Consider the following 12,211-nt stretch of genomic DNA (forward strand, 5'->3'; position numbering starts at 1 on the left):
CCACAGTTCCTAGGCCAGTTAACCCACAGTTCCTAGGCCAGTTAACCCACAGTTCCTAGGCCAGTTAACCCACAGTTCCTAGACCAGTTAACCCACTGTTCCTAGACCAGTTAACCCACAGTTCCTAGACCAGTTAACCCACTGTTCCTAGACCAGTTAACCCACCAGGCCGTCATTGAAAATAAGAATTTGTTCTTTAACTGTCTTGCCTAGTTAAATAAAGGTTAAAATAAAATAAAAAATACTTGATAGTGATAGGAGTGTCTCAAATATGACAGTTTGCACTTTACACAGCGTACTCAATAACCCTACAGCAACTAAAAGAGAGACTTTCAAGACTTCACATTAGATTTAACTGTCAAAAGTCACTTAAAAACACAACATGGCACTAAACTCCTCCTGTGCCAACAGGACCTACATTTCCTCCCAATCTAACCAAGTGGTTAGAACACTATATGTGCAAGTCGGGGCTGGGGTTTAATGGCTACTGGGAAGACAAGACAGGCTACAGGCAGGCAGGTAACGCAGGCCGTGGCTGAGTCCCAAATGGCACTACTCCCTTTATCACAGGACAGGCCGCGGTTTCTTTTTCAGCCGAGTCATTGTTCGTTTCCTCATTTTAGTTATCTACGACACTTGGGCCTGTGGGCTCATTCAATTTGAATAGTAAAATCAATCCAAGTCCCCCCTTCTAGCTCTCAGTGTAAATGAAGTGGCCTGTGTAGCAGAAGGACAGACTGTACTTAATGAAGTGTGCTCCTGCTGGAAATGGACTGCTGATTGTTTACGGGGACACATAGACACGCACCCGCAGAGACACGGAAACACACACACAAGCCTTCAAATACCCACAGGAATCTTTAATATATCTCAGAGACCTGACAAACAGGTCCTGTGTCACTAGCTTGGTGACCCCTCCCAGGAAACCCCTCTTAAAGCTGGAATCTGTAGTCGCTACATTCATTTTTTTTTTTTACTTAAAAATGTATTAAAAATGCCCATTAAAGGATATAACTTATAAATGCCTCACGAGCTTAGGTCAACTGTCATACTTCATCAGATCCCAAAATAATAGCTTGTTTAACAACGTTTGTAAACAAAGACTGTATAGCCTGGTTGAAACGATCATGGACGGCCAGTCCTTGTATCCATAGCTGTGTCTATGAATTTGAGAGTGGTTGCATTCCTCCAGGCCCATCCCTCAGCTTTTTTACCACAACACAGGACGGGGTGTCCGCTTTGCTACCGTTTCAACTTAGGATTCTGGCTTTGAGGCAAGATTTGGTTCCATTTCTGGGGAAGTGAGACAGTATGCACACAGAGAGCCCCAGGTGTCCTTAGGGTCATTAAGGAGCACTATATCCAATTTCAACTACTAGTGAATTAAATGAAGTCTCATAGTCAAGCTGCCAATACCGCACACATCATTACCACTGCTACCATCTTAAACAGGCCTAATGTTTACTGCTAGACAGGCAATTATGAAGGCAACATACCAAGCTGTTGACTCCTGGCTAGCTAGGGACACACAGCGAACATTTGGAAAGTATTCAGACCCCGTGACCTTTTCCACATTTTGTTACGTTTACAGCCCTGTACCCCGTAATACCCCGTAATGACAAAGTGAAGACAGGTTGAGAAATGTATAAAAAAAATACCTTATTTACATTATTCAGAGCATTTGCTATGAAACTCAAAATTGAGCTCAGGTACATCCTGTTTCCTTTCATCAACCTTGAGATGTTTCTACAACTTGGAGTGCACCTGTGGTAAATCCAATTGATTGGACATGATTTGGAAAGGCAAACACCTGTCTATATAAAAGGTCCCACAGTTGATAGCGCATGTCAGAACAAAAAAAACAACTCATGATGTCGAAGGAATTGTCCGTAGAACTCAATTTTGAGTCTCATAGCAAATGCTCTGAATACTTTGCAATGTTAAAAATATTTCAAAAATCTATAGTGTGTAGATGGATTAAATGTGTTTTTACTCATCAATTTCACAATAAGGCTGTAACGTGTAAAATTTCTGAGAAAGTCAAGGGATCTGAATACTTTCGATTTTGCACTGGACACACTTTCCCGTCGGCTGGCTGAAAACACACAAAAAACACTGACAGGATGACGTTGACAGGATACGGGGTGTCCTTAGCCCAGTCTGAGGCAGACAGTGTAAAGCAAAGGAAACTCTGACTGCCTGGTGTACTGTCTGTATATAAACAGGCAATGAGAGTGGAGGGCCAGCCCAAAGAAAAACACCCAGCTAAGCCGTTTTTCAGAGCAGCCAGCAGAGCAATAACAATACGGAGGCGCAAAATGAGATTTCCAGTCTCTACTCTCAAAAGCTCCATCTGCGATCCACTTAATTCCCGAGCAGCCATTTCCGATATCCAGACAATCACTGACAGAGCAGCGAAGGGGAGGGACGGAGCACATATCAACATGACACACAGACTACTCATCTGCATAGCAATGACTTCTTGCAGTAAACAAAAACCAGCCTAAATCATAGAATGTGGAGATACGGAAAGTTTGGGGAACGTTCAGATACTGTTCCCTTTTTCCCAGAAAGTGAGAGAAAAGGAGGATATTTTAAACGCTGTTTTAATGAGTTGTAGATGAGGGGATATATGTAAACCACCTGTTTTAATGAGTGTAGATGAGAGGGGATATATGTAAACGACCTGCAACAAGTGAAAAGAGAGGTTGTAAGTGTTCCTTGCTGAGGTCAAGCTAAACGTAGCTTAGTGGTTTCCTCCTCTAACCTAGTTGGACTACCACTCCAGAGTCCCGGTATAGTATATACCCCTTCCCTGAGGCCTGCTTCGCTTATTTTTTACAGGAATCCTGAGTTGACATAGGCGCTGGTCCAACAAATACCGGCAGCTGTGATGTTTGGTGTTAAAACATAATCAACACGATCAGTAGAACTAGTCAGGCAGGTGTGTGTGTGTGGGGGGGGGTGGCTGGTGGTGGCTGTTCTGAAACACAGGACGTAATGGGAAGCATATGAGACGTGGCACCGCATCAGCTGGCCGCACACACAGACACACGCACAGCCGCACACACAGACGCACACACAGACACACGCACAGCCGCACACACAGACACACGCACAGCCGCACACACAGACACAGACACACACACAGACACACGCACAGCAGCACGCACAGACGCACGCACAGACGCACGCACAGACGCACGCACAGCCAGACGCACGCACAGACGCACGCACAGACGCACGCACAGCCAGACGCACAGCCAGACGCACGCACAGCCGCACGCACAGCCGCACACACGCACAGCCGCACACACGCACAGCCGCACACACAGACACACGCACAGCCGCACACACAGACACACGCACAGCCGCACACACAGACACACGCACAGCCGCACACACAGACACACGCACAGCCGCACACACAAACACACGCACAGCCGCACACACAGACACACGCACAGCCGCACACACAGACACACGCACAGCCGCACACACAGACACACGCACAGCCGCACACACATACACGGCAGTCTAGTGCAGTCCCAAAGAGAGTCTGAGCAGAGCGAAGGTGGGATCCCTCATATGAGCTTCTTGATCATCTCAAAGTTGGGTAGGATCACACACCTTATATGCGCAGTACATATACATACCATAATCATATGCTTAGATGTTATGCTGTATTTTTCTAGACCTGACTGACTATGTAATATTGCATTGTTTCTACCAGTTTAGGGTGTGAATTCCAAGAAGTGATTATGGTCTCCCCATTGAGTGGGAGTGGTTATGACCCAAATGGTACCCTAGTCCGTAGGGCTCTGGTCAAAAATAGTGCACTACAATGGGAATAGGGTGCCATTTGGGACGCATAGTGTGTCTACTGTGGCTCGCTGGGGGGGTAATGAAGCTGTTGTGAGACTGTTTGCATGGAGGGAGCTATTTCTCACTCCACTGAGCACATCAAAAACCCTAAACAGGAATTAACAGGCTTGTATGTACTAGCCAAGGTGAGGACGAATCAGAGAACAAAGGATGCATAGTTTCACACATTGGAGACGAGGAATTTATATATGTAAGCAGAGAATCTCACACACACACACACAGGAAATTCCCACTGCATGTTCAAGAAATTCCTCTACAGATAGGCTGTGGAGCAAAGAAGGTCACTTCAGCATTAGACTTGATTTACATGAAGCATTTACTAAAGGCAGATTGAAGTGATGTTTCAGAGTAACTGCATTGTGATGCTGGCAGGAACACTTGTCAGGTTAACTGAGCATTCCCTGTGTGAATAAGAGACCAAATAACCATAAAAACTGAAAGCTGAGAGAGAGGGGGAAGAGAGGAGAGAGAGAGATTATGTGAGAGCGAGAGAATGAAAGAGAGAGAGCAAGAAAGAGAGTGAAAAAGAGAGATAATTGTCACAAGACACCCATTACCCACACAACCAGTCTTGTGGCTGAGGGAGAAACAAGTTATGCTGTAAGATGGCTGCCTTTGGGCTTGCAGGGAAGAAACATGTCGGTCTTGAGACTAGTGGGAGATCAGAGAAAGTACAGCTTTGTCCCTCAGAGAGAAGACTAGTGGCTCCACACTTCTCCTAGGTCCTTCTCATTCCGTGCTATCGATAGCACTGCTTTGTTTGTGAAAGACGTCAAGGAATTTCACCTTTGTGGCGCCTTACTTTTCAACAGAGTCAGTCTGTTCTGTTTCACTGTAGCATCTAACACCAAGCCAGAGAAAACACAGAGAGGAGAGAGGCCAAGGAGTCACCAGTAGTTGAGACAAAGGACTTTGTGAAACATGCACTCGTCTGATTACTCAGATTATATATCGAGACAAACTTTCCGTCAAGAGCCAATCCAACAGCTCTAACGGAGGGTTTTATAACCCTGCGCTAGTTTTGTCTACACTGGCTTCCTGTACATGTCTATGGCTGGTGATGATGCACACAGCTGTGCTTAAGGAGATATAGGTCAGGAGAGTTCAGCAAGGACACGTCCCAAATGGCATCTTATTCCATACATAGTGCACTACTTAGAACACGGTTTATAAAGAGAGAATCAGCCACATCGTGGACACCGACGTCTTGCTACCGGACAAGTGAAAAAACTTATTTGGGATAGGGGGCAGTATTTACACGTCCGGATTAAAAGCGTGCCCAAAGTAAACTGCCTACAACTCAGGCCCAGAAGCTAAGATATGCATATTAGTAGATTTGGATAGAAAACACTCGGAACTTCTACAACTGTTTGAATGATGTCTGTGAGTATAACAGAACATATTTGGCAGGCAAAACCCAGAGGACAAACCATTCAGATTTTTTTTTTTTAGGTCACTCTATCCAATGGGTTTTCATTGGGAATTCAGATTACTAAGGGACTTGCTTGCAGTTCCTATCGCTTCCACTGGATGTCAACAATCTTTAGAAATTGGTTGAGGTTTTTCCTTTGAGAAATGAAGAAGTAGCACTGTTCAGAACGAAGGAAGAGAGAAGTGTAGTATTTGTTAGAGGCGCATAACCTGAAAGCTCGCTACACTTTATTTTCCTCCGGTATTGAACGCAGTTTATCCGGTCTTAAATTTGATAAATTATTTACGTAAAAAAATATCTAAAGTTGTATTAGAAAAGTTTTTTGAAATGTTTGGACAAAGATTACAGGTAATGTATGAGATATTTTGTAGTCATGTTGCACGAGTTGGAATAGGTGTTTTTCTGGATCAAACGCGCCAAATAAATTGACATTTTGGATATATAACGATGGAATTAATCGAACAAAAGGAACATTTGTGATGTTTATGGGACATATTGGAGTGCCAACAGAAGAAGCTCGTCAAAGGTAAGGCATGAATTATATCTTTATTTCTGCGTTTTGTGTCGTGCCTGGTGGGTTGAAATATGATTGTCTGTGTTTGTTTGCTGGGTTGCTGTCCTCAGATAATAGCATAGTTTGTAAAGCCTTTTTGAAATCTGACACGTTGGCTGGATTAACAACAAGTGTAGCTTTAATTTGGTGTATTGCATGTGTGATTTCATGAAAGTTTAATTTGGCGCTCTGCATTTTCACTGGATGTTGGCCAGGTGGGACGCTACCGTCCCAACTATCCCAGAGAAGTTAACACCTTCTTCAGCCACTGAGGATAAAACAGTGCCGCCGACACAGGCCGATCCGGAGGACTTTGAGCTCTCGTTCTTCGTGGCCGACGTGAGTAAGCCATATAAGCGTGTTAACCCTTACAAGACTGCCGGCCCAGACGGCATCCCTAGCCGCATCCTCAGAGCATGTGCAGACCAGCTGGCTGGAGGGTTTACGGACATATTCAATCTCTCCCTATCCCAGTCTGCTGTCCCCACTTACTTCAAGATGTCCACCATTGTTCCTGTACCCAAGAAAGCAACTAAATGACTAACGCCCTGTAACACTCACTTCTGTCATCAAAGTGCTTTGAGAGGCTAGTTAAGGATAATATCATCTCCACCTTACCTGTCACCCGAGACCCACAGCAGATCCACAGACGATGCAATCACCATCTCTCATCTGGACAAGAGGAATACCTATGAAAGAATGCTGTTCGTTGACTATCGCTCAGCCTTCAACACTATAGTACCTTGCCAAGCTCATCATTAAGCTCAGGGAACTGGGTATGAACCCCGCCCTGTGCAACTGGGTCCTGGACACCCCCATGTGGTGAAGGTAGGGAAACAACATCTCCACTACACTGACCCTCAACGCAGGGGCTCCACAAGGATGCATGCTCAGCCCCCTCCTGTACTCACTGTTTACCCATGACTGTGTGGCCACGCACGCCTCCAACTCAATCATTAAGTTTGCAGACGACACAACAGTTGTAGGCCTGATTACCAACAATGATGAGGGAGGAGGTGAGGGCCCTGGCGGAGTGATGCGAGGAATATAACCACTCCCTCAACGTCAACAAAACGAAGGAGCCAATTGTGGACTTCAGGAGACAACAGAGCAGAGCACGCTAACCATCCACATCAACAAGGCGGCAGTGGAGAAGGTGAAAAGCTTCAAGTTCCTCGGCGTACACATCACTGACAATTTGAATTGGTCCACCATACACATAGTGCGGTGAAGAAGGTGCAACAGCGCGCCTCCTTAACCTCCGGAGGTAGAAGAAATCCGGATTGGCCACTAAGACCCTCACTAATTTTTACAGATGCACCATTGAGAGCATTATGTTGGGCTGTAACAACCACCTGGGTAAGGCAACTGCACGGTCGAGGAAGGCCAAGGAGATCATCAAGCACCCCGCTATCATCCAGAAGGCGAGGTCAGTAGAGGTGCATCAAAGCTGGGACCGAGAGACTGACAAACAGCATCTATCTAAAGCCCATTAGACTGTTAAATAGCAGTCACTAGCCAGCGTCCACCCAGTACCCTGCTTTGAACTTAGTCATTGTCACTAGCCGGCTACCACCCGGTTACTCATTCCTGCACCTTAGAGGCTGCTGCCCTATGTACATAGACATGGAACACCAGTCACTTTAATAATGGCACATTGGTTACTTCAACAATGTTTACATACTGTTTTACCCATTTCATATGTACTGCATATAATGTATTCTAGTCAATGCCATCCTATTCAACTCTTGCTGTATATTTATTTATTTCACCTTTATTTAACCAGGTAGACAAGTTGAGAACAAGTTGAGAACAAGTTCTCATATACAATTGCGACCTGGCCAAGATAAAGCAAAGCAGTTCGACACATACAACAACAAAGTTACACATGGAGTAAAACAAGCATACAGTCAATAATATAGTAGAAAAATAAGTCTATATATACGATGTGAGCAAATTAAGTGAGATAAGGGAGGTAAAGGCGAAAAAAGGCCATGGTGGCAAAGTAAATACAATATAGCAAGTAAAACACTGGAATGGTAGATTTGCAGTGGAAGAATGTGCAAAGTAGAAATAAAAATAATGGGGTGCAAAGGAGCAAAATAAATAAATGCATAAATAAATAAAATACAGTAGGGAAAGAGGTAGTTGTTTGGGCTAAATTATAGGTGGGCTATGTACAGGTGCAGTAATCTGAGCTGCTCTGACAATTGGTGCTTAAAGCTAGTGATGGAGGTAAGTGTTTCCAGTTGCAAATAAATTCATAAAAAATCCTACAATGTGATTTTCTGGATTTTTTTTCTCATTTTGTCTGTCATAGTTGAAGTGTACCTGTGATGAAAATGACAGGCATCTCATCTTTTTAAGTGGGAGAACTTGCACAATTGGTGGCTGACTAAATATTTTTTGCCCCACTGTATGTATGTATGTATGTATATATATATGTATATATATATATATATGTATATATATATATATAAACTCAGAAAAAAAAGAAATGTCCCTTTTTCAGGACCCTGTCTTTCAAAGATAATTCGTAAAAATCTCAATTATTTCACGTCTTCATTGTAAAGGGTTTAAACACCGTTTCCCATGCTTGTTCAATGAACCACCTGTGGAACGGTCGTTAAGACTAACAGCTTACAGACGGTAGGCAATTAAAGTCACAGTTATGAAAACTTGGGACACTAAAGAGGCCTTTCTACTGACTCTGAAAAACACCAAAAGAAAGATGCCCAGGGTTCCTGCTCATCTGTGTGAACGTGCCTTAGGCATGCTGCAAGGAGGCATGAGGACTGCAGACGTGGCCAGGGCAATAAATTGCAATGTCTGTACTGTGAGACGCCCAAGACAGCGCTACAGGGAGACAGGACGTACAGCTGATCGTCCTCGCAGTGGCAGAACACGTGTAACAACACCGGCACAGGAATGGTACATCCGAACATCACACCTGCTAAATGTCTATGCGACCAATAACATTTGATTTTGTCCATAGCCCTATGGGTCACTATAAAAAGGGAATAGGGTGCCATTTTGGACACAACCCATCATTTGGGCCTGTCGTTTGGGACGCATACACAGATCACCGGGCTCGTCTCATCTGTGCAGAGTCACAGTCTGACAAAGGGCCAAACGACTGGTAATGCTCTCAGAATGGAAATCTGAAGGATAGAATGGCAAGCAGAGTTTTTCCTATCGGTGTTACACACTAAGTGGTATCATGCCAGGGCACTGCATCGCCTCAAAGCGGGTAGGATTTCTAATGATATGGATGGCATGTTGTTCCGGTCCTGGCGCTACCTTTGATAGCACTACACTCATGTTTAAACCACAAAGCGATAAAGGACATATTCTCTCACTCCCCTTGCTGTCCTTTTCCCTCACTCAGATATTGCTAATGACAAATCTGAAGAACGGTTGTTGGAAATCTTGCAGACTTTTACAGAGTATCAATTTCTAACGAGGTTGTATAAGCAAGGGTACATTTTCCTTGTAATTAGCAGATTGTGGGGTTGAATTATGCAACAATATGTACAATGCCTCTGGGAGAGAAGCATTCCCAGGTGCTTTTCCTTGCTAGAGAGGCACCCTGAGCCTCTCAACTCCTCATCTCTCTCAGCGGGATGTCAGCGCCAGCAGGCAGCTCTCTGTCACATTAAAACAAAAGAGAACAAAGATCACAGAGAGAGAAAAGAAGAAAGGAGAGAGATACAGATGAGACAGAACATGAGAGTGATGCTAGTACGGTCGGTGTAGCCATGGAGAGAAGAGAGAGATAAGAGAGGTGGGTAGGAAAGGAGAGGTCCTATTTGAGGGAGAAAAAAAAGCAAGGGGGGGCAAGATGGAGCAAGGAGGCAACACAAAGAGAGCGAGAGGAGAGAGACAGTGAGAGATGTGTGAGTGAGTGAGTGAGCCAGAGAGAGGGGAAATGAAAAAGAGAGTGAGGGTTACACAGTGAGTGACGGTCACCAGGTTACCCAGACAGTACCTGTCCCCAATCCTGAGGCCACAGCAGCACCTACTGGTGAGGCTCATGGAGAGGAGCACTCTAGTCATCTCTATGGAGAGGAGCGCTCCAGTCATCTCTACGGAGAGGAGCGCTCTAGTCATCTCTATGGAGAGGAGCGCTCCTGTCATCTCTATGGAGAGGAGCGCTCTAGTCATCTCTATGGAGAGGAGCGCTCTAGTCATCTCTATGGAGAGGAGCGCTCTAGTCATCTCTATGGAGAGGAGCGCTCTAGTCATCTCTATGGAGAGGAGCGCTCCAGTCATCTCTATGGAGAGGAGCGCTCCAGTCATCTCTATGGAGAGGAGTGCTCTAGTCATCTCTATGGGCTTATGGAGCTGTGGTCCCCAGTGGCCAAGACAAGAGGTGGACCACTCGCACTCAACAGTCTTATTAAGCCTCATACAAACATACCTCCACCGCTAGCAACAAGGAATCTAGAAGCACATCCTCCAGAAGCAGCTCCACCAGACATGATTTATGGCTCTACTGCTTGGGTTTACATGATTTATCATACTAAACCAGGCGACTGTAGGCTCAGTTTGGCTCCACCGCCACCTGAGGGACTTCCTCATCTTTGTTGTAGTGTGCAGGAAATCAGGGAGCGCTGGAGGGACCCTAGCTAGCGGCTCCTAACCGTATCCACAGGCTTCTTCTCCCCTGTGGTTTAGTAATGCACAGATCCAAGTCTAACCATGACAAAGAACATGGATACACACAATGGACAAGGACGTACCGGACAGAAAATATCTTAGAAGGAGGGAAAGTAAAAAATGATTATTCAAGGTAAAAAAAATCCAGGGAATGGATGGTGGTATCTTTTCTCCTGACATGGATACAAGTGTCATGTGAATTCAGGAGCTGTGTGAGGCAAATGCAGCCCTAGGACAACCAAGCACATCCAAGCCAACCTCAGACAATACTGCTAGAAGTGAGAATTGAGGCCAGGCTAAGGCTCATTCGTTCATTCATTTAGAACGCATTCCAATTACGGTGGCCAACAGGATACAGGAGAGAAAATGAGAAGAGAGATTCTCCCACCTAAAAAGCCAATTAAGCACAGCAGTATATGTCCCTGGCCCCTGCTCGCTAGTTCCAGCTCGTGTGTGTGTGTGCGCATGCTGGAGTAGATAGCTAAAGCTCAGAGTAATGAGGGGAAGGTTGTCTTGCCAGGCATATCCTCTCATCTGCAGGTAGAGGGCTGGGAGGGAGCCCGAGGCATGCTTCAGGGTGGCTCCACTCTACACAGTACAAACCTGTGATGCTGTGATAAAGCATGTGTGTCAAATAGGGGGAGGCTTATACAGTATTTGTCCTGTTTCACATTTGTACAAGTGTGTAACTTGTACAGTATATGGGGAAATGGAAATGTGGTTTTTGCATATCCCACTCCCCTGAGCCTCCCTCGGAGGGTAAGGTCACAGCCAGGGATCAACCATTACTAGTGCTTAGCGATTAGTGCTTTTTGAGGTTGGTTTCGTTTCGATTATTTAAAAAATAATCACGGTTTTCGATTTCTGTTATTTTTTTAAACATTAAATGCATTATGTGGGTTGAATGCTGTAACACAGAATTAAACTTAATGACTTAAAGTAATGTTAGTGACTGCCCATTACTGCTTATCACTTTTTAACCATCATTTATTCACATTACTTTAATAAAATATTTATTTTGATGACTATCATTTCATTCCAAGTCCTCATCTCTCACCTCTACGGAGCTGCTGCCTCTCACCTCTACGGAGCTGCTGCCTCTCACCTCTACGGAGCTGCTGCCTCTCACCTCTACGGAGCTGCTGCCTCTCACCTCTACGGAGCTGCTGCCTCTCACCTCTACGGAGCTGCTGCCTCTCACCTCTACGGAGCTGCTGCCTCTGCTGTCTGACAAGTAGAAATACCGCGAAGCAACTGCTTTCTCTCAATTCAAATGTTCTTTGTCACATTTGCCCGAATACAACAGGTGTAGTAAACCTTACAGTGAAATGCTTACTTACAAGCCCTTAAACAACAATGCAGTCAAGAAAAATTATTTAATAAAAAATAAAAGTAACAAATAATTAAAGAGCAGCAGTAAAATAACAGTAGCGAGACTATGTACAGGGGGTACCGGTACAGAGTCAATGTGTTTGTTGAGATAATAAGTACATGTCGGTAGAGGTAAAGTGACTATGCATAGATATTAAACAGAGTAGCAGCAGCGTAAAAAGGGGGTTAATGCAAATAGTCTGGGTAGGCATTTGATTAGCTGTTCAGGAGTCTTATGGCTTGCAGGAAGAAGCAGTTTAGAAGCCTCTTGGACCTAGACTTGGTGCTCCGGTACCGCTTGCCGTGCGGTA

General features: G+C 44.8%; 1 protein-coding gene across 4 annotated transcripts in view; it reads right to left on the bottom strand.

Moving 5' to 3' along the window:
• LOC124009995 (partitioning defective 3 homolog) overlaps positions 1–12,211 on the bottom strand; it is a 257,276-nt gene that overhangs the window by 130,859 nt on the left and 114,206 nt on the right. The gene's annotated exons all lie outside the window — the stretch shown is intronic.

Source organism: Oncorhynchus gorbuscha, linkage group LG22, assembly GCF_021184085.1.
Source record: "Oncorhynchus gorbuscha isolate QuinsamMale2020 ecotype Even-year linkage group LG22, OgorEven_v1.0, whole genome shotgun sequence".
Classification (NCBI taxonomy): domain Eukaryota; kingdom Metazoa; phylum Chordata; class Actinopteri; order Salmoniformes; family Salmonidae; genus Oncorhynchus; species Oncorhynchus gorbuscha.